This window comes from Coturnix japonica, chromosome 1 (assembly GCF_054131305.1).
Source record: "Coturnix japonica strain WE chromosome 1, WE-NBRP24, whole genome shotgun sequence".
Taxonomy (NCBI): domain Eukaryota; kingdom Metazoa; phylum Chordata; class Aves; order Galliformes; family Phasianidae; genus Coturnix; species Coturnix japonica.
In genome coordinates, this window is record NC_140663.1 from 173,961,993 (window position 1) to 173,985,219 (window position 23,227).

General features: G+C 34.4%; 1 protein-coding gene across 2 annotated transcripts in view; it reads left to right on the top strand.

Annotated features, from left to right (window-relative positions):
* TENM4 (teneurin transmembrane protein 4) overlaps window positions 1–23,227 on the top strand; it is a 1,507,827-nt gene that overhangs the window by 161,885 nt on the left and 1,322,715 nt on the right. For both annotated transcript variants that reach the window (XM_085509480.1, XM_032442260.2), the window contains exon 2: window positions 15,342–15,391. The gene's annotated coding sequence lies outside the window, so the exon portion shown is untranslated. The remainder of the gene's footprint in view (window positions 1–15,341; window positions 15,392–23,227) is intronic.

Sequence of the window (23,227 nt, forward strand, 5' to 3'; positions counted from 1 at the left end):
CAGGCTGGATATGGCTCTGGGCAGCCTGGTCTGCTGACTGGCAACCCTGCACATAGCAGAGTGGTTGAAACTAGATGATCTTTGTGGTCCTTTTCAACTCCAGCCATTCTATGATTTGCAATAAATTTCTAGTTGCTGAACTTGTTTAATTTTCTTTTCTGAAAACCTCATGAGATATCAGAGATGTAAATCAGCAGTCTCTGGTTATGGAAAACTACTATGAAGTAATGGCAGTCATCTCCTGCTGCTTATCAATAGTTAAAGTTTTAGTCTGGTTCAAGATGTGCAGAATAATAGAACTTATTATAATAAAAACTAGAGAAATAAACAAGAGAGCAAAAACATGTAATTGTGGGGGAAAAAAAAAAAAAAAAAAAGCCAACAGAACAATAATATCTTAAACCCTGTATTTTGTTTTAATTTCTAAATTATAGGCCTCCACTTAAACGAACAAACAAACAAAAAAAGCTACAGAAGAAGCTAAAAGTTATGAGAAACATATTTCTAATATGAGGATAAAATTATAAATAAATTACAAGTCTTCAGCTTGGACAAAAGTATGGAAATTGAATAAAAAATCATTACATTAAATTAGTACTAATAATGAAAAGTTAAAGGCCTTTCAATTTGGATTGTTTCAGAAACTTAAAAATACAATGGGTTCAAAAGGTAATTAGAGAAAAATCTGGATAATAGATCTACAAAGGGATATTTTATTTTCTCTCAACATCTGCTGATTTCCAGACCTGGTCTGTGCATTTTTTGTGTGATTCAACCTTCTTTTGTAGTGAGAAACACATTGGTGTATGTTGAAAATGTAAAAGACAGAAGAGAAGAAAGAATTCTCAGTGTCATGTAAGAAATATGATGTCTCATGCATGTGCAGATAACTGACAGTGGGACTATACAGATGGAGTGAAGCAGATGGAGAGAAAAGAGAGAAGGGAAGCAAGAAGGAAAAAAGAATCTATTTGACCAGGATTTAAATGGATAATATTGAATACATTTATGTTATTATTACGTTAAAAAGAATAAACAAAAAAAGTCTGTGCTACTGAATATACTGAATGTAGTGAGTAAGATGGAGGAACAGGACTTGTGGTTTAGGTAGTGTAATTGTAGCCAGAGGGCTACATATGTAAAAAAGCTACTATTAGCTGTTCTGATGCTGTTGTTTTTTATTAATCGTATTTTTCATTGATTGATGTTTGTTTGGTCTCAGTTTTTGCATTTGTCTTCATTAGGATTGTAGCAAAGCATAGACAGCTCAAAATATTCTGGGTCAGGCTTTCCCTCCAGTGATTGTGAAGGCCTTTTTGTGAATGAGGCAGGCATGTGTAAGAAAGAACTTCTCTAAAATAGGCTCATATGCTGCCAGACAGGGAAGAACTGGGTCTCTGCTATATAGCCCTGCCTCATCTGTGCCAATGTTCCATCCTTTGCCTTGACCATACAGTTCAGACAAATGACTGTCACTGTGCCGTGGTGCCTCCTGTTATTTCCTTGCTCCTATGTCTAAATATACAATCAGTACATATCCAGCACACTTTCCTAACTTTCAAATTCATGTGTATTCTGCCTACATATCCATCACAACCATCTCTTCATGCTTCCTTGTTTGTTTGTTTTTTCTCTGCAAGCAACAATGGGCTTCTATCTCACTTTGACGTTAAAAAAAAAAAAAAGTGTTTTCAGTCCCTCTAAACTTCATTGATTTATTAATTTGGAATTCAGAAATTAATTTCCATCACCCTTTATGAATATGCAAGTCAACATAGCATCTGTTGAAAACCCTAACTGTTCTTTTTTTGCAATAAAAGGCCAGACCACATGGAGGTTTTTCCTGAAGAGCTCCCTTCCACACAATTACAAGAGAGATCTTTGAAAACTATTACTGACTTTGCTTCTCTTCATCCCCATCAGTAGCCCAGCAATACACAGCAGTAGGTTTTCTCCACACCAGCTGTTTGGGGACTTGCAGTAGTGGGTAAGCCAGACTGCTCACATATGTTTCAGAGTTTATTCCTTCCTATTTAACCTCCCAGCTAGAAAATTAGTAAACACAGCTTCACCCTTTAAGTTGCCAAGCACTTTGCATTTCAGATCAACAGTTGTAAAGTCTTTGAGAAATCTCACATTCGTTTCCTTGCCATCTCTGTTACATTTGCAACTATTTGTAGCACTTAAATCATCAATGCATTCTGAAAATCGTACATGTGTCTGATTAATTCCAGTGCCAAAAATAAGGGTCGAGAAAAAAAGCAAAACAAAAAAGAAATAGAATTGTTTTTGCAAGTTGTGTTAGTCTTAGACAGAGATTATAATTCTTCCTAGGCAGTTTTATTGCTGCTGAATGATAATATCTGACTTTTTCCTTCATGTTTGTTTTGAAAAGATACAGCCTTTAAAGGTAGTTGTTAAGCTGAAGGCCATCATTAATTATGCCCACTGAACCAACTTTACATTTCTTGATGCAAAGTTACTAAATAGACCATAGTCAGAAAAGATCTTTCATAAAAAATGTATCCAAAGAGCTGAAATTTCTATTGTTAGTTTTGTTGATCAGTTTTCTAGAGATTTTTTAATTAAAGAATTCCAACTTCTACAGTGAACTCAACCAAGAAAAACTGCAAGCTTGACAAGTTTTCTAGCACCTGCAGTTTCTGAGTCAAGTGGCAACTCAGTCCTAAGTAAAGAATTTCAAAGCTAACACTGAGTGACTCTGATGTGGTAATCACTCTGAAAATAGCCAGATATCAGAATATAAAGGCAGACTGATATAAATGAATACACAAGGAAGTTCCGCACTAATGTGCGGAAGAACTTCTTTACGGTTAGGGCGACGGAGCACTGGAACAGGCTGCCCAGGGAGGTGGTGGAGTCTCCTTCTCTGGAGATATTCAAGACCCGTCTGGACACCTACCTGTGTGATGTGGTGTAGGGAACCTGCTTTGGCAGGGGGGTTGGACTCGATCATCTCTAGAGGACCCTTCCAACCCCTACAATTCTGTGATTCTGTGATTCTGTGATAATATAAATATCAGTCTGCCTAGCATTATAGAATCATTTGAGTTGGAAGAGACCTTTGAAGGTCATCTAGTCCATCACCCCTGCAGTGACCAGGGATGCCTGCAGCTCAGTCAGGTTTCTCAGAGCCCCATCGAGTTTTAACCTAAAGGTCTCCAGGGATGAGGTAACCACAACCTCTCTAGGAAACCTGTGCCTGTGCCTCATCACTCTTATTGTAAAAAATTTCTTTCTTATATCCAATCCAAATCTCTTTAAGTTTGTTTAGTATCTAAAGCTCTTTTAGCTTGAAACCATTTCCCCTTGCCCTCTCACAACAGACCCTGCTAAGGAGTTTGTCCCATTCCTTCTTATAGCTCCATTTCAGACAGTGAAAGGCCACTGTCTCCCTGGAGCCTTCCTTCCAGGTTGTACAGCCCTGGATCTCTCAGCCTGTCCATGTAGCAGAGATGTTCCTTCCCCTGGATAATTTTTGCGGCCTTCCTCTGGACGTGCTCCAACAGTTCCATCTCTCTCCTGTACTGAGGACTCCATATCTGGACACAGTACTCCAGGTGAGGCATCATCAGTGCAGAGTAGAGGGGCAGGATCACGTCCGTCACCCTGCTTTCCACAGTTCTTTTGATGCATGCCAGCACATCGTTGGCTTTCTGGTCTGCGAAGCACGTCCAGCTTCCCATCCACCAGAACCCGAAGTCCTTTCTGGTAGGGCTGTGCTCAACCCATTGGTCCCCCAACTTGTATAATCAGTGGAGGCTTCCATGAAAACTGGAAGGCCTTTTGCACAGCTAAACAATTGCCATCACCAGTCTGAAATATGTTGCAGTACTTGTGAATGTCCATCAGTCAGAAATGCAGCAAAATATTTCTAGTCCATCAAGAGCAGAATAGATACATATGGAAAAAAAAATTCAAATCAAACACATTTTTTTTTATGGTGGAAATTCAAAAGTCCATCTCAAAGTCTGCAGAATGCTTGAGGCTCATTAAGCACTCTAAAAGACAAGAGGAATCTAAAAATCTCACAGGCCTTGTGTGTGAATCTTGCAATTAAAGAGCTGATTATGAACTCAGTACAGCTCCCATTGAAGTCATTGGCAAAGCTGGCATTCCAGTTATTTAACATTTCTTTTTAACTTAGTAATTCAAACAATTAGTTGCCTAGTTGCCTAGGGAAAATAAATATAATTAAAATGGTACAGCTTTTCATTATTGTTGTCTACACAAATTAATAATTTTAAGGAATTTATCTAACAAGGGAAAAATGGTTGACTTAGAAAACAGTAAAATGAGGCCATTATTTTTCTAATTTAAAATGCTATTATTAGGAACAAGAAGAGGAAAGAAAACAACTTTTGATGATGAGGTATTTAATACTCTAATGAATAAAAAGGGATGCATATGAAATTATATGGATATTTTATGTATTAATGAAAAAATAGAGTTAGCTTAGATAATAAGAGTCTGAAAATTAATCTCATGAATACTTTCCCTTTTTTTCCCCTTTGCCTCATAGGTGGATTTCTATTTCTTCTCTCAAGGAAAATATCCATACATCGGTGGCTTATCTCTATCAGCATGTACTGTAGAGTATTTTAAACATCTATTTAATAGTCAGTTAAATGACTCTCTTAAACTACACAGAACAGCATGATAAAATTAACAGGTTATTAAACATATTTCAATAATTTGCTTGGTAATAACTAATAAAACTGAGAAACTAACTAAGAAAAGTGCTGCTTCTAGAAGGGAAAAATGCCTTGAGAGAACATCTCCAAAAATATGCATCAAAGGTTTCTCAGGGAAATAAAAGATTGTGAACAAAATCCATTACTAAAATCAGAGTCCTCCTTTTAAACAATATTTAAAGTAATGACTCGTGGCTAGTGTAAGATGTTGGAAAATTAGCTAGACAGTTCTTTGATTTGGTCCATCAGGATCATGCATAACAAAAGACTATATTTTTCTAATTCTTCAAAGTTTTTAAAGGAATTTGTCGAAGTTGTTGTCAGGTTATTCAAAGGATTATAACACTGCTCTTATAATGCATTTTTTGACAGTTTGGGAGTGGCGTATGTGTTAGGTTTGATGGAAAAAATGATGAAATTGACTTCATTACAGCCAAATAAAGCAAATAAACAGAAAACCTGGTTATTCTTGAAAGACATATGGCCTTAAGGTATACTCAACTTTATAGTGTGCTAGAACAATTTTGCCTACTACAGTTACAAACTGAAAATTACCTTGAATATTTAGTAGTCATACTTCGTTTATTTATTTGTACATCATCTATCTGTTGTTGAACTGGACTAGTTTTGTTACATCTACTAATTATTAACTGTTTGCAAGCTATGAAACAATTCCTTAGTATTCCATGTATTTTTCTAAATATTTTCATGTGTCTGTCTCAGATGAACTGTAGACAGAATGAATGTGAAAAACAAAATATTACTGTTGAATAAGAACCAAGAGAATATCCTGAAATGTTTCCAGCCACCAACTACTTCAAAAATAGGCAGCTAAATGAAATGCCTGTAGATGGAATGAATACAGGTCTGCTTAATACACCCTACTTCAGTGCTTTAGCAACAAGAACATAGTTTAAGACTTTTCTGTGCCCTGACCTTCACTCAGTGTTCATGTTCTTGTGTGCTATACCTGCAGGAGAAAAGTCTGATGGTAAACTGGTGGCAAGTCATTACTTCTGCTCTCTGCATATAGACATCTTTAGACTGACTAGAAAAGAGAGTTTAAACTTTCTCCTTGTAAAAGTATCAGACATAGATATTTCTAGCTTGTTTTTAGTTGATTATTCCTGGTTTAGTTGCAAGGAGAGTGAGATACAATACTTTGTTTTCTTAATTGACATCATGGATTTAAGTGAGCCTTGGTAAACTTCCTTTACACAAACTTCCAACCTGTTTTATAGTTTTATTGACTATTTATCTACTTGGCCAAAAGTATTTCATAGTTTTGCATCTGCTGAGAAAAATCAGCATCTATCAAACAACTAAGTCAATTTATTAAATCTGGAATCATGATTGCCACTTTGAAAAATTATGCACCAGTGCTGTTGATGCGAGCTGATAATCAGAGAGCCTTTTTAATTAGCTGTAAGTATTGCTTTTCATAGCATATTACTCTTGTTCCCAAGGTCATTTAGACTGTAATTTCTTGAGCAGCATAAATCAGGAGCATACAATTACAAAATAAAAACAAACTGAATTTATAATAAAAAATAACATTCAGCAGCTACTATTGGCTTCTTTATCCATTAATTAAGGGAGGTTTTCTGTTGAATTATAACACAAGTCATTTCTTTTTTCTAGATGGTTCATTAAAGGCCAGATTTTATTACATATTACATGCTTTATGCTTTTCACACAAACTTATTATATTGCTCAGAGAAGGTGATCTTTTAAAGCACATTAGACTAATGTTCCTGAAACTTCATCTAATGTAAGTTTTATTGAATTGCTGTAACTAAAAAGGTCACCTAATGATTTGTTCAGATAATGGATTTAGTGAAAGGAAAACAAAATGAATAGGTTATTGTAGTGACTCTGACCTTGAGATACATTTATAGTTACAGAGATTTATGAATTTAACTACAAAAGAAGAAACTTAAAAATATTTGTGAGTAATACTACTGCAAGTATTTAACAAGGAATATAATGAGAAGAAAATGAAAAAGTTATGTTTTTCATCCTGTGAGTGCAATACATGCATTAATAGCTAATACTCTGGAACTGCTCTGCAAAATATTCTTTTTAAGGTCACTATAAAATCTTTCCAAAAAGTCATACATTATCAAGTAGCTGCTTATTCAGACTTTATTTTTCCCCTCTCTCATTCTTGTGCTCTCCATTACATTGTGGACATCCTTATTGATTCAGCATTCGGAAGATAAACTTAACTGGAACTCGAAAAGTGCTCAAACCAGACAGCCATGGGGTCGTATGATAGTAATACAAGGTAATTTACTCTGTTCAGAATGAAAATGAGTGAGTCTGTTAACTCCTTCTTCACCTATTCTTGCTAAGACAGAGAATGAAACACAGTGCGTGCTGTTCTCAAAAACTGTCTCTAAGCATGAATACTGTGAATAATCAATAATTAAATACATCAGTAGCACCAGAATATAAGCTATTGACTTTACAGAATTTTTAATGGTTTGTTTGTTTGTTTATTTGTTTGTTTGTTTTCCTAAATGTGAATGATAGTGAATACAAAGAGATAAGAAAGCTTTCCCACTCTTTCTGCTTGTAATGCTTCAGGAATCTCATAAGAATTCTCCTTTGCATTGCTTTTCTATAGGAACCATTGCTATCAGCAGCTTTCATATTCTCACATGTGAAATTATAAATGAGAAATTTTGTGCAGCTCTGAAAAACAACAACAACAACAACAACAAAACCAGCATAAAAATACTTTTTATTAGATAGGAAAATTATCAACTTTTCTGTAGTTTCAATTTTGGTATGGTTGTGAAACTGGAGACAGTAAGTTTTCTTATTCTACTCTTACCAAATTTGTTCTCTCTCGACAATGTAATCCAGTAAAGAAGCACAAAAGAAAATTGTGGGTCGAAGAAACTAATAAGGCGGAATTAGAAATAAGTGATATTTTATCTCAGCATCACTGTTTTTAAATCAATAATGGGAGTCTTTCAGATATAAATATTGAGCTAAATACTAGCTATGGAGCTCCATACAGTTTTGATGGCAGTCTTGTCTTTAACCCTGAAAATTTGTGAATACTTCATTACAGTCATTTATTGTTTAAACAAGATCTGAAAATGATAATTATGCCTTTATGTTGACAAAATTGAGATCGTTTTCTGCAAGAGGACAACTAATCAGTGATGTTGAACAAGTCTCACAGTTTTCATTTTAAGCACACATAAGTGACTTTGACTTTGAAATAGAAAATACATTTATTTATTTTTTATTCAATAAATAATAACTTAAGATCCAGAGACATAGTAAAGGCTTACCATTTACAGCTAAAGAGAAGTCAAAAGCTCAGAGATATCCTAGAGCTGCCCAAAGACCCATTCAAGGAGTGGTCCTGGAGCTGTCTAAATGCTCCTTCAATTAGTTCTTGTTACAGCAACACTAAAGACCAGCAAAACCTACTTGGCATTTCCTGTAGCCTTTATTGCTGGAAACATCTGTTTGGCAGATGGATACCTTTATCATAAATTCACAATACACCTGTGCTTTTCTTTCTGAAAGTACTCACTGTCTTGGCTTAGATGCTGCAATATGGGAAACTGCATAAGGTTTGCTTCATGGTCAGTCCATTACAATGAAGGAATTTCTTTAACAGACTGATATCATTTACTCTCCAGATCCCTGCAGTTTGATGGAATTCAGGATTCCTTTCCTTGCACATTATTCCATTAGGTTTTGCCTTCAGCTCTGCAAGTATAAATGTGATTTATACCAAGTTTGTTAGAACCAAACACTGCCAGCAGTGCAGTACTGCACATTCATAACTGTCCCCAGCTCACTGGAAACAGTTTAACCAAGGAAGCAGTGAACTTTATATAGACTAATTTGCTTTGCTTCTTAACAGAGAAAATTATCCCATGGCCTCCTTTGGGTGCCTGTGGCCAGACTGCTCCGGTACCTGAGAAAGTGTATTTAAAACAAGCTTATGTCTTCATGTGTTATAGTGAATCTGCAGTTGAAACATGCCTCCTCATCCCTCCCATTTCTTCCTTTCTCTCTTTCAGAAGATGGTAAAATATTTAGAGTAAGATTTTTTTATTTTTTTTTTCCTTATCTTCCATCTGTAAACCGGTTATGCATGAACATTTCAGCAAAAAAACTCTAGCTACCATAATGATAATGAAGGGAAAGATGCTTAGGCCATTAACAATAAATAATCGTCTTACAGAATGAAGAAGATAGATACGTATATTTCATAAAGAGAAAATCAAAAGAAACCAATTATTTTCTACTTCTTACAATATCCTCAATCCAGTAGGTCTCCAGAGAGTGCAGGAGGATTTTCAGGGTGAGGCAAAATTGGGATCTTTGCATCCCTGTGGTGAGTTACCCTCCTTTAGAAAACAAGGACATGACAATCCCCAAGGAGGTTTGTGCAAGAAGCAAAAAACACAAATTAGACACATATTCTGCAGTATCAAAAATAAAAATAAAAGTGAAAGTAGAACAGCAAAAATATCTGTTTAAAAGATCAGATTGCCCATGGCCTGATCCAAACTCACCTTGAATGTCTCCATGGACAGGGCATCAACCACAACACTAGGTAACTTGTTACAACACCTCACCACCCTCACTTTAAAATATTTTTTCCTTATATCTAACTTAAAACTATGTTCCTTGAGCTTGAAGCCATCTTCACTTGTTCAGTCACCCTCGATCTTGCTAAAGACTCTTTTCCCTTCTTCCATCTAGCTCAGTTTCTTCCTTTTTTTATGCCTTTTGAGCTGGGAAGTTTCCAGGTCAATGTTTTGATTTGGAAAACAAGATGTGTTGTTGATTATATGAATAATGTAAAAACTTTTAATATGCTAAATAAAGCATTGAAAAACCAGTACTGCCACATTGCACATTCAGTGCAATACCTGGCTTTAGGCACAACTGCATAACTTCCACTTGCAAGTGTTGGCTTAATGCAAAGTTCCGGTGTTAATGCCTTAAGTTGTTACTGCCAGTATATGAATTTCAAACTTTGGCTTTTCTTATGTGCAGTTATGTCAAAGGAACAGCCACTCTGAAGCTAGAGAAGCACTACCTATTTGAGTTTGGAGAAATGTTGAAAGCTTCATGCTATTGCAGAACTGGTCTGTCCTAATGGCTACTGGGTGGTGGCACAGACCCTTCTACCAACTCCAGTCCCATGAAGAAGCATAGAACTGCTGTTATTGAGGGTAGCCTGATATAATCCACATGTTTTTTTGACTTATGTTTTTGGAAATTGATTAATGTTTCAGTAAAATTTCTATCTTGATATTTTTCCCTCTGAAACCTAAATGTTATTAAAGAATTTATCATAAATTCCTAATTACCTAGTAACAGGCTACCAATTACTTATGTATATTTGGAGTATATTCAGAAATTCTCCTTTTGTTTATTATGGATTGAATCATTTGCATTTTAATTCTACATATGTATGCTTCTGTAGCATGCAGAGCCTACAATAGGCTTATATCAGGATCACTGACTGTCTGATTAGTAATAATTATATATTCTGTTCAGTGGAGATGATTATTCAGTCTTAATTTTAACAGCAAATAATCATTATAGTGGAATAGCTATGTTCTTTGCAGACAAATGAACCGGGACTTTCTCACTTTCCCTGAATGCTTTTATGAGCGTATCAATTGCAACATCCTTATGAAAATGCTGGCAATTTTCATAGGACCACTTAATGTTCTCTTTTGAACACATAGTATCGCATACAAGGAAAGTATCTTATTAACCATATGAATCTTAGAGGTTACAGGTAGTCATTAGGGTCAGTTGATCAAGACAGGAATGTTCAGATAATGTCTAATTTATTTTAGTCATCTACTTACCAAGACTGGGGGAAGTGTTCACTGAAAGAGGCTGTGTCTCTTCTCTGTTGATGAAGACTAATTAGAAGACTGGTTTATAAAATCATGGAATGACTTGGGTTGAAAGAAACCTCAAAGGTCATCTAGTTCCAAGCCACATGCAGTAAATAGGGTTGTTGATCAGGTTGCCTAGAGCCCAATTTTCAGATGACTTAAGGTTGGTTAAATTAATCCTAGCATTATGATCTTCCAGAAATGTAAGGCAATGGTCTTTGGATTACTCAGTTTAAGAAGCAACTGAAATTCCCACATATCAACAAGTTTTTGTGGTATTTCAGAATAATCAGAGAATCAGATAATGTGGTCTTCTCTCTGCATAGAAATATGTTTGAGGACTGAGTGATCTGAATCATCAACATTCAATTAATGCAGAAAGAAACTGCCTCTATAATAGTAATTACACTTCCTTGCCCTTGTTTATTCTGTGAATTGAATGAGTTTCAGGTATTTTAATTAAGAATTTTTGTAATATATATGCCTCAGAAGACTGATTTGAGACTGTATGAGCAATCTGGAATGCAGCATATTATAACAATAAAATTATTTGTCATTTTAAATGTTTCCTGTGTGTGGCTAATTAACCTAATGTTGCTAATACAGGAAAACTGCTTTTGAAGCAGAACTAGCATTTGTGCACAGCCAGAACACAGTGTTGGGAGGGTGTCATACTTCAGCTTTTCCAACAGACTTTCTTGCGCAGGGCAGATTAGCTGAAAATGACTTTTGTGGTTTATTAATCTTAAGCGTGTTTAGTCAGTTTGCTCTTTCCCTGTTATTACAATGGGTCTTTCTGGCAAGAGCATGTTGCAGATTCATGTTACAAGAACCCCTCCGGTTCTTTTCTGCATAGCTGCTTACCAGGCAGGCGGCTCCTGTCTGAGCTGGTGCTGATGCTGTTCCTCCCCAGGTGCAGGAATCTGCACTTCCCCATGTTCCTGTCTGCCCACCCCTCCAGTTTTTTGAGGTTCTTCTAGATGGTAGTATGATATTCTGCTGCATCAACCAATCCTCCGAGTTTTGTGTTGCCTACAAACTTATCTAGGGATCTAGCAGGACAAGGGGAAATTGTTTTTAGTTCACAGAGGGAAGATTTAGGTTGGATGTCAGGTGGAAGTTCTTTACTAGGAAAGTGGTGAGGTCCTGGCACAGGCTGCCTAGGGAGCTTGTGGATGGAGGTGTTGTCCCTGGAAGTGTTCAAGGCCAGGCTGAAAGGGGCCTTGGGCAACCTGATCTAGTAAACTAGGAGGTTTGATGGCCAGGCAGGTGGGTTGGAACTTCATGATCCTTGAGGTCCCTTCCAACCCAGGCCATTCTGTGATTCTGTGATATGAGGTGTTCAAGTAACATTTAGATATTGTACTGAGGGACATGGTTTGGTGGGAAATATTGCTGGTACGGAGGCGGCTGAACTGGATGATCTTGGAGGTCTCTTCCAACCTTGATGATTCTGTGATTCTATGTAGTTCCCTGGGTCAAATGCAACTTCTACTGTCTGGACATTCTTCAGAACGTCTATTTAATTAGGCTAATGTTTTATTTTCTTCACTTGTGTGTAATTAATATATAAAACAATCCTAAATGTTTTTTTTTTTTACTTTAACAGGGACTATACAAGCAATTGTGATTTTTTTAAGTAGAACGTAATCTTCATGACTCTTTGAGAAACCCCAATATTTACTCTTTTTGCAGATTATAATAAAAGAAAACATTTGACTTGTATGTTTGGTAGTTTTTGTAGTACGTTGGAAAAACAGATTTAAATAGTCAAGTTAACAGTAAGTAATGACAGGTCAATTTTAATCACAAAATGTAGACATTTGTATCTTGTTTTCTAAGTATAAATTGAGTCATAATAATAACCAAGAGGTACTTCATAAACAACCCTTTCTATGAACTTATCAGTTACTCATCTGAAAGCAAATTCCTCATGATCTCACAGTAGAGTTGTTTATTCCAGTCAAAGCTACCTGTGTCTGTATCTAAGCCTTAATTTTGTTCATAATAGATAAAAAATTTCTGAGAGAAATTTAGAAAGTTAGAACACTTCATGGTGATCAGGACTGCATAAAATCTTTTATTATTATTTTCTGCCCTGCTTTTGTAAATTCCATGTAGACGGTCAACTGCCTTTTGGGAAATTTCCCACAGCATACATCAATAGTATTCATTTTTTCTTTCTTTCTTTATTTATTGTGTAAGTTCTCTCATTCTGGCTTTCATGTCTCCAATTCAGTTCCATTTTATTATTAGATGGTTTGCTCTTCCATTTGATGCTGCTCTTACTGAATTGTTCAGTGTGAGTTGTGGGGTAATTCAGCCAAATAATGACACGTATCTGCTTCCACCTCATACAGTCTCAGAGTAGACTTTGAAAGCATGGTAGGAATAAAACATTTTGGATCATAAAAACCTTCAAGACGGATGTCCTCAAATTTAGCATTTCTTCATTAGATCTTCATTAGAATTAGCCATTACTAATATCAGTAGATCAAAATTCAGCTCTTAGACTAGTCAATAACTGGAAAAAAATGTTTTGTTTTACACAAATTTATCTGATTTTATGATGTGATCATCTTCTTTGAAGGAAAGAATTTGTGAAAATCATGAAAACACGCAATTGAAGTAAGTATTTATTTGATGTTTTTACACCATAGAGCCTCCTACTAGAAATACAATCTAATTCATTAAAGTTCTGAACCATAAAAGCATAAAAGGGTGTTGGAGTAGAATCCCATAATAAACATCAGTATTTGTGACTCATTAATGCTGTTAGGGATGTTTTCTGTCATTATCTGCTTGTGAAGGAGATTGAGTGGGATGTCTTCAGATAAGACATATTCTATCTTTCAATACAGACTACAGGTCTGATGCAGTGAGTGGTATTAAAGGAAAACAGAGTAGAGAATATATTTTGTGGAGAGGTATATTTTACTGTTGACTCCATTTAAATTTCTATAATGCTTTTAGAGACAGCTGCCTTCCCTCCCCAGCCCTACAGAACATTTTGTCTTATTTAGTCATCTTTATATTCAGAAATAATGAGTTTGAAAAATCTTATTTAATATTGCATTAAACAATGTTTTTACCCTGATAATATTTAGAATTTTCATTGGCCTCATAAATTTTGTTTCTAATTAACTTAAATATTTTAGTGTTGACTTTTGCATTGACATGTTGACTTCAGCTGTGATTTAGCCCTGACATGTTGACTTCAGCTGTGATTTCTTATGTGACATATTAACTTCTGTTAAGGCAATCAGTTTCTGAATAGAAGAACATCTGAGTAAAGAGACATCTTGTTTCTCTCTGTGCAACTTGTCTAATGCTCTTATTCCCACCAATTGCTCTGAATTTTACTTTTATTAATGTAATCTATTTTCTAATAAAGAATAAATTACCAGAATCACAACAGCTTTGTGGAGAGCTGGATGATGTCTATGGAGATGGGACTATGAGATTAGACTCAGTAATTATGCATATATCTTATGAGGCAGGAATTTTTCACTCTGCTACAATAAGCTAGAATTTAGTTATGAGCAAAGAAGCCACATTTCAAAGGAGGGCTAAATATGCAGCTTTTCTGTTTTGTGATCACTTGATATAGCATATCATTTGCTAAAATATCTTGAATCCTTGATTATGAAAAGCATCTACCCTGAGCAAATGAGATGTTTGTGGGTTTTTTATTTGTTTGTTTTATTGTGTTTGTGGGTTTTTTGTTTTTGTTTTTTGTTTTTTTTTCTCTTACATACCTATTGTTTAAAAAGGTACTTTTTGTTTCTAAAACCAGGGCTTGAGTCTTAATTTGTTAAAGTCAGTGACAATTTTATTGCAAAATTTACCATGCCTGAGTTGATTAAAATTTTGTAGTTGTATTCTGAGTTGAAATATTTCTGTTCTGGTCTGCTTTCAATAAACTCTCAAATCATTCAATTTAAATCAGAAATTATACTTTTAAAATTTTTCTTTTCAGGGTAATGCTTCATTTTGACCAATGTATATAAAGCATAAATATGTATAAACAAACAACTCTACATACATAAATGAATTTATATATGAATCAACATGCAAGTATGTATGCCTTCCTTGTCCACAACACAGGGGTTGGAAATAGATTACATCTGAGGTCCCTTTCAACCCAAACCATTCTGTGGTTCTATGTATACAGATTTCAATCTTTACATGGAATTGTGTTTCAGCGTACAGCATCAAGGGACATATTCAGGTGGTCTTAATGGTAGCAATCTTTTTCACTATAAGATTGTAACTGTGTTTAATGCATTCGGTTGAATTTCTCTGATAAAAGCAGAAGTTATGTACAATCAAGGACTTGCCAAAGAGCAGAAATTAATTTGGAATGCCTGACCTACCCATGTATCCTATGGTCATAGAAAACTGCTTAACTACCATAATTTGCCTTAGAAATTTAAGAAATCTAATTTTGTGTACTTTGATGGTTTAATAACAATTTGTGAAACAGTTAATTTATATTAAATATAACTTTTGAAAGGATTATATAAAACCAAAAACCTGATTATCTGCATTAATACCTGTGACTGCATGCCTTTCTGTTGTACATCTGTGTCATCTCAACTACAAGGGTATATGCACTGATGTGCTTGAGGCAACTTCACTGGCCTGAGGCATCTGATACACAAGAATCCTTTTCTGACCACTATTTTCCTGCAAGAGGAAATGAGACAAATCTCTCTTCTTTCCCCAGGCTCCAGCTGCTGTTAAGAAAACTGGCCTTAAAATATTACTGATGGATTGGTAAGTCATTTTGGTTTAAATCATTTTAATTCAATACTTTCAACTTGTTTTGAATGTTTTTATTAAATTGTTTCTTTTATACTACCTTAACATCCAATTTACTTCTAACATAAATCCAATTTAATACCTGCATAACGTGCAATTGTGGATTCAGAAGCAAATGTTTGCCTTTGCAAATTGTTATCCACACTTGAGCAAAACGGTTTGTCTTCATCTTCTTCATTTGCAATGCACTTGGACTCAGGTAAATTGTACACATCTCTGAACATGTTGGAAATGTTGCTGCAGAACTCTCAGCAGTGTCGTTTATCCGTCATTCCTAAAACTCATAAACTGTCTTGGCAGAAGTGTATGTGGTGTCAGTGTTATGATACATATGCAGTATCTGTGTGCGTTTAGAAATAATGTTGTGTCGAAATGTTTGTCAGGTTGTCTTTCATGTAGTTCAAAAGAAAGCTTTCAGTCAGCTTCAGTAGTAGTGGTTTGATAATTGTTTTAAAATTAAGAATTTGCTGAGTTGAAATGTATTTATTATATTGAAGCAGTCACTATTATCTCTGGTAACTATGTTTATGTTTACATATATAACTCTACTGTTTTAATGATTTTTGTTAACTTTTGATACATTGAAAAGTAACATATAAGCCATCAAGTAGTTATCTTAATATTTTGAAGAAACAATTAAAAAAACCCAAAACAAACAAAAAACTAGTAAAATAATTATCAATGTAAATGAGACACTAAACAGGTATTTCTCCAATTTAATATACAGTATAATATCTTGCCATACAGTACAAATGCAATTATTTTGAGCTGCTCTTGCACTTAAAGCACAAGGCATCCTTTATCACTGTCATCACAAAATGTTGATTCAAATAGTCTGAATATGTTATATAAAGAGAAACCATCAAAACAGCTTGCTTATTGATCTCTGACAGAATATTTGCATAAAACATTATGAGGTTTTGCTGTGAAAAATATACTCCAAGTGAATGACAGAAACAAAATATATGTAATGCGCTATAAAAAACATAGATCCACTTCTATAAAATTGCCTCAACTGGGGAGCACTGTTATTAGCTTTCCATTGTTTCATTGGTGTGTTTAGAGCTCTTTTTCTAGTGAAAAGATCGACTAAGCAAGTCAACCAAATCAAAGGAATAAAATTATATACATGTTAAAAAATAAACTGCTGTTTAAAGGAAGGGAACACAGGTGGCTCTATTAAAACATAAACGTGAAATGCCATCAGAAAGATGCCATTTTTAACCCATTTTTCTATTAAGTTCAACATCTGTTCAACACAAGATTGCAATCTTGAACTCATATTGAGAATGGATAATGTTTATTTCAAATTATCAAATGATAACAAGAATGGTTGCTTGCCATGCATTTTGGAATGCAATGTTCTTTCTGTTTTGCTGAAAGAGAATCAATATAATTGAACTTCATCACATATTTGAATTGGTTATTATATTTTTTCTTCTTGCACTGTTTACAGACCTAGAGAATGCAAACATTTTCCCTTATGGCACTCCCAAGCTACCTGATTCCTTTTTTATATGCTGAGGAAGCAGCTGTAGGAAATGTCACAGTTCATTTTTGGGAAATTGCACTGCTGATCAAAAATCAAATAAAGCATCAAATAATGTAGTATTAATTGGCTTGTTTTTTGCCTTTCTCTTGCATGGACTGTGTTTGCCTCTACTTCAGAGATTCTGTGATTCAATCTGATTCTGGGTCTCTCACAGTGCAGCTGTGGTGCTTTTATGCTAGGGCTTATTCCTCTGGAAAACAGCATACAAAAGGCTTCAAAGAGGAATAGAAAATGTTGCCAGAACCAAAATAAGTTGACTTGATAATGTTAAGCTGAGTGTTCCTATGTATATTCAGCATTTTGCTATCTAGTTGAACCCCTAAGATCTAAGACGTGTCCAAGTGTATATGTCAGAGATGTCTCTCAACCTGGATAAAATTCAGCTGAATTTAGAGAAGTCTATGGCAGTATAACATATCAGTTCTACAACCTCATCAAAGACACTTCCTGTTGAACTGGACTTTGTAAATTTTGTAATTCCAGTTAAAAAAGACAAGCACTGTGTAATGTCCACCATGATCTGAGATCTCAAAACAAAGGCTACTCTCAGTTGGCAGAATGGTGGAAATCACCCCATTATGTTGGGGAAAAGACTTCGTTTGCATGGGAAGAAGGTGTGTGGTGGAGCATGATGTGCACGTGGTCCATTTGCAGAATGTCCGTTGATACATTATATTTTATGATGGTGATGCATGCACTGTTAAATAATTAGATAAAGGGCCAGATCAAGGCTCTCATCCCTCTGTCATGAATTTATTATAGCTGTACATAAAGACTTTTAATGGAATACTTTGGCAAGTAGATATGTATTTTTCTCTAACCATTTCAACTATTATTCCATTAGTTGTTGTAGTGCTGCCTTATACTTGTTCTACTTATAGCAGTTTTTTAACTATAAATAAAATAAAATAAAATAAAATAAAATAAAATAAAATAAAATAAAATAAAATGGCTGTTTTATGAGCTAACCCTACTTTCTTCCTGACTAACATAGAAATCTGAAGTGAGGAAATGCTCTTCTTTTAACCAGTGAGGTTAAAAAGCACCTCCACAGGGCAATTCATTCTACTTCTGATAAGAATTATTTTCAGGTGTTGTCTCCTTCCTGACTAACACCTCAGATGTAAACAGAATGAGTCTGATTACTTTAACTGTTTGAAACTACTCATAAACAGGACACAGTGACTTTCTATTTACGGTGCAAGCTGGAATAATACACTTTGGAGATGATACCAAGGTTGTCCAGTGCACTTTATTTATGTTTTTGTAAAGAATCAATGATAGTCAATGTGTAGGTATAAACCTCATTTGGATAACTGATGATTGACTAATACTTCACAGCTGTTTTTGTGACAGCTATCTATTTCATTCTTGGCTTTCTTGACTAGAATTATTATGAAGAACTAAAGACTGATATTGCTAGCTTGCCATTTGAGTTAAATATTCTTGAGCAGGACCTTCTCTGCCTTGGAGATGGTATCAAATAATCAACACTTTTTGCTTTACTGGGTTACCTGTAAGATCCTGTTTGATAGGATTTTTAGAGACAAGACTTGTCTCGCTGTATATTATGAAATCAGAAAATATATCTGGCTTAATGCCAACCTAAATAACTAAGATCATCTGCAGAATCCATTCCAGTCTGACACATGAATAGTGCCCAGTGTGTTTTATAAATGCCTTATTTATATTTTGTAAAAATATAAAATGCAAATGTAAATGATATTTCTGGATTTATAAACAAGAATCTAGTCCAATAAAATTATATGAAAGGACAGGTAAACTCTGTGTAAATATTTATTCTGAGATGGGAATTTAACATTATTTTAAGAAGAGAATACAAGGAGCATTTAAAATGAAGCTGTGGTTAGGAGCTCTGAGGTACAGAGAACTATGCTCTCTGTTATCTAATGTGTTCTACAATTGATCATTACATCTGAATCTCCAAGGTAAGGTTTAAACCTGTGTAAGATTTAATAGTTGACCTAATTAGTTTACTTTTCCTCCTTTTTATTTTTATTTTTATTTTTCCCACTCAGCATTCTGTTTTGTATGAAGTAATAATTTAGGAGAATGTTATATTGTGTTAAAGAGGTCCTTTGGATTTGGAGTCCCAATTTCTCATTAAGTAATGAGAGAGAGGAGGAGGACCGGAGGGAAAACAAAAATGAAATTACTTGTCTGAGATTAATAGAGTTCAAATCTCCCAAGCCTAAATCCTTTTCCTCAGATACCATTGCCTTTCATGCAGTTAAGTGACCAGGAATTTTCATGACTTATCAATTCAATATTGTGAGGAATGATTTGAAAGCAGATATCAGAGTTAGAAATGGCTGCAAAGTAAAAAGCACCCATTTAATATGTTTCATTTATATGCTGAGCATCCAGTTGGATGTAGGTTTCTATGTAGTGAGATTTTAAATAGAATGTAAAACTGTCTGGGTCTTTTGTTATCACTGCAAGGCACGATTATTTATATACTTTTAATGAGGATTATTTATGATGAGACACAATGACACAGCACAAGGATTCCTACTTGAAGCCTCAACAAACTTTGTAGTGTGCATGTAACAAGATAATTGTCGTGCATTCAAACAGTGTTTGTGACAACAAATCCTAATCTAATATGATTATCCCATGTTATGAAATAATTTAAATTTAAATTCTTAAAAACTTATTCCTTGTGTGTTTGAGTGCAATATATTATTGTAAATTATTTCAATAGTAATCAGTTATAATTTATCTATGTTTAAAATTACTTAACACTTAGTGCTTCCAACACTGAAATAAAAATAAATCAGTGGAAAAAAATCTCCCCTAAATTAAAGTATTCCATTGTGATCATTGGCCACCTTTGAGATTGGAATGGCAGCAGATCTGGAAGTAGCATTAGTGTTCTGAAAGTAAAATTGTATTACTCAGTCCATATGTAGCCATCTACAAAGCACTCATCGCATTCTAGAGCAACTCTCATCTGTTATAAACAAGAAATGGCACTAGTAGCCAGAGAAAAAAATAATGTACACTAATACATGCTTAATGGATCCAGATAATGGTAACTGTACTACCTCAGTTTGCCAGGGTGCACAACTAATTTTAGACACTTTATTGTAGACCCCTAGGTAAAGATCATAGTGATTCTCTACAGGCATTAGAGAATGCTGATTCAACAGTTAGATCTCATCACTCATAAAGATTGTCTAAAAGTCACAGGATAGCTCAGTTGTGAAGGGAGTAAAGAAGGTCTCTAAACTGAACTCCTGTTCAAAACAGGGTCAACCCTGAATTCAAATCAGGTTGCTCAAATAGAGAATAGAAGTCCTGCAAGTAGAGAGGATGGATCAAAAGCCTTTCTGAAGCAAAATGAAATTATATCTACTGATCTCCCCTCAACTAAAGATCCAGGCATTTTTATCATAGAAAGTAATCAAATGGATCAGATATTATTTATTCTTCTCAGTCTTCTGAGGATGGATGTGCTACTTTATATTGTTTGTTTGTAGAAGAAGAATGCGGTGGCTAACTTTCTGTCTCAAGATACCTTTATTAAATATTAGGCATTTTAGATTTTCTATATCCAGAAATTAGCAAAAGTAACAAGTTGGAACTTGATGTTTATATAGCTGTTTTGATGTTTTTCAGCCACATCTTAGTTATATCTTTGGTGACTTTCAATACATATTATTTGTAAAATCATTAAAATTTATTCTTAATTATTCTGACTTTGCTTTAATATCATGAATCCAAGATTACAGTCTCAATTACTTGGTTTAAATCAAGATTTTCTGCAGATATTAGCTACTGAATAATAAAACTGCATCAGTTTCACTGCCATTTGTTGCATTTTAAGTGATGAAGAATTTTCTCTCTAGTTTTGCATTGTTAGTATATTTATATCAAGACAATCTGTAAGGATTGCAAAGAACATAAAGTGCCTAAAATATCTACATGCAATAATGAGCTACTATTCAAAAAATCTAAATTCAAAAATCAAACAAACTGGGGAAAAATTGTTTTAGTCTCCATTTCTCATTGTGAAAACATAATACAATATAATCAACAAAGCAAAGCACCCCAGAAAGAGAATAATAAATGGTACATCATGTATATGGTGTCTTGAAATTCTCTGACTAGTGTCTTAGTCTAAAATCTTTCACAGAAATGATAAAGATAGAAATTTAGCAAATAACCTAATTGACATTTCAGAAGTACTTTAAGGAAAAACAAACCTACAAACAAAACCCTGTTTACTTACTTCTCATCCTGTGCACTTCATAACACCAAAAAAAGAGTTGTAATGAAAATAGAAAAGCTGCTTACTTTCAGATAAGAGATTGATAACTGGGATTTAAATAGAAAAAAAAAAAATAATAATGGTCATTTGTAGTGCTATTCTGTCAAACTAATGGCTTAAAGGATCTTAGTAGAAGAAAAATGTAATGCACTGCTTTTCTAAGAGGAAAAATGTAACACTTCAGGGACTGATAATTGCAGATTATTCAGTATCACAGGACTTTGATGTATTCATAGTGCTGTTACATGATGAATGAATTAATAATATCATAATGCAGTAAGACAAGTATAAGCTGTAAATAATAAACACATTAAATTCTAATGAGGGTGAATGCAGACTGGGGCGTTCAATAGGCTGTTATGAACTTCAGTATCTCATTGTACAGGAATGCTAGATTGTAGGAAGAAATAGGAGTTTCATGATACTTTTTGAAGAAGAAAAATAAAAGGATCAAGTGTATTTTGAAAAGTGATGTTGGGATACATTTAAGAATCTGTATTATAGCTGGTTAATATTAGAAATATTTTCTACTGTGATCCTGAATCCTAAATCGTACTCCATAACCTTGGGTAGGGAAATTCAGAAGGTGATAGCAGCACAGGTTTCTTTGACTATTAAGGTACTTGGATCTTACTCTAATGAATTCCTGTTACTGTATGAAGAAGATTTAGTGGCAGACATTGTATGTTGCACAATTTACTCAGAAGTAAACAGATGCTTAGATTTGTGTTTCATGTTTTACTTACTTTACATGAAATGAACTGTCATGAGTGACAGCAAAAGGATGCTCATGCCTATATATTATTTGCTGGTACCTGATATATCAGCAAAAGAAAATTCAGCCAAAATTACTAAAATGCTGTAATGAGAAGACAAATACCTAAGAAACTTTAGTAGTAGAGGGAAGAATGTTAGAGATCAAGACTGCTTTGAAACATGTAATTTAAAGGAAAAATTATTATGAAATGTTACAGCTAGATGCAGAGCAGACTGGGACAATATGTCATGGTATATCACTTGTCAATTGTATTCCCTTTTGGGAAATAGAGCAAAAAAAGAAGTGTTTTTTTGTTTTTTTTTTTTTTTTTTGTGTGTGTGTGTGCCATCTGTTTAGTGTGATCCTATATCTGTTGCAAATATCAGCTGTCTGACCAGTCCATGTGTGTGCCAGAAGAGATCACTCTTTTCCAATGCTCATTTGATTGTGCTATAGGAAGTTGTCTTCATGGCCTTTCTTTAACAAAGAACTTTCTTAAAATAAAAGACATAAATAGGGATTTTTTTACCTATCCACTTTGGTCACTGAATTTGTGCCTCTAAACATGTTTCACTAAGGCACTGGGATGAGTTTTACCTTGATAAACTAACAACTGCAGATATGGCTAATCATTTTTCCCTGTGGATCATTCATTATGGATAGCTCACATAGTTAATTCATAGAGGGTGATGTGATGCATCAAGGGTGATGTGATAAAGTGAAGGCTTTTTCAAATTGGATTGTTGCTTGGTTGGTAATTACTGCCATCACCTGTGTGAAACTGCATGACTGAGTCCTGCATGCTGTAATATTTTGAAAAACAGATGTAATAATTGCAATGAGGAAAAAAAAAATCATAAAAATCAAAAGTTTCTCTGTTATTAAGTGGCTTCCTTATCCACCAAGTTTCATAATTACAAAATAGATGTTGATGGAGCTAAAAAAATAAATGCCTGCTGTAATTTAATCACTGTAAAAGTGATTAAAGTGCTGCTTAAAATGGATTTTTATCACAGAACGCTTACTTGGGAAGCATGGCTGTCAATGAAATACAATCAGTATTGGGGAAAAAAAAATACATATGAAATTATCCAATACCAAGGCAAATATTTAGAATCACTAAAGTAAGCACCTATATTTTCCTGTAAGTATATATATATATTTACTTAAATCCTTATGCTTGTATTT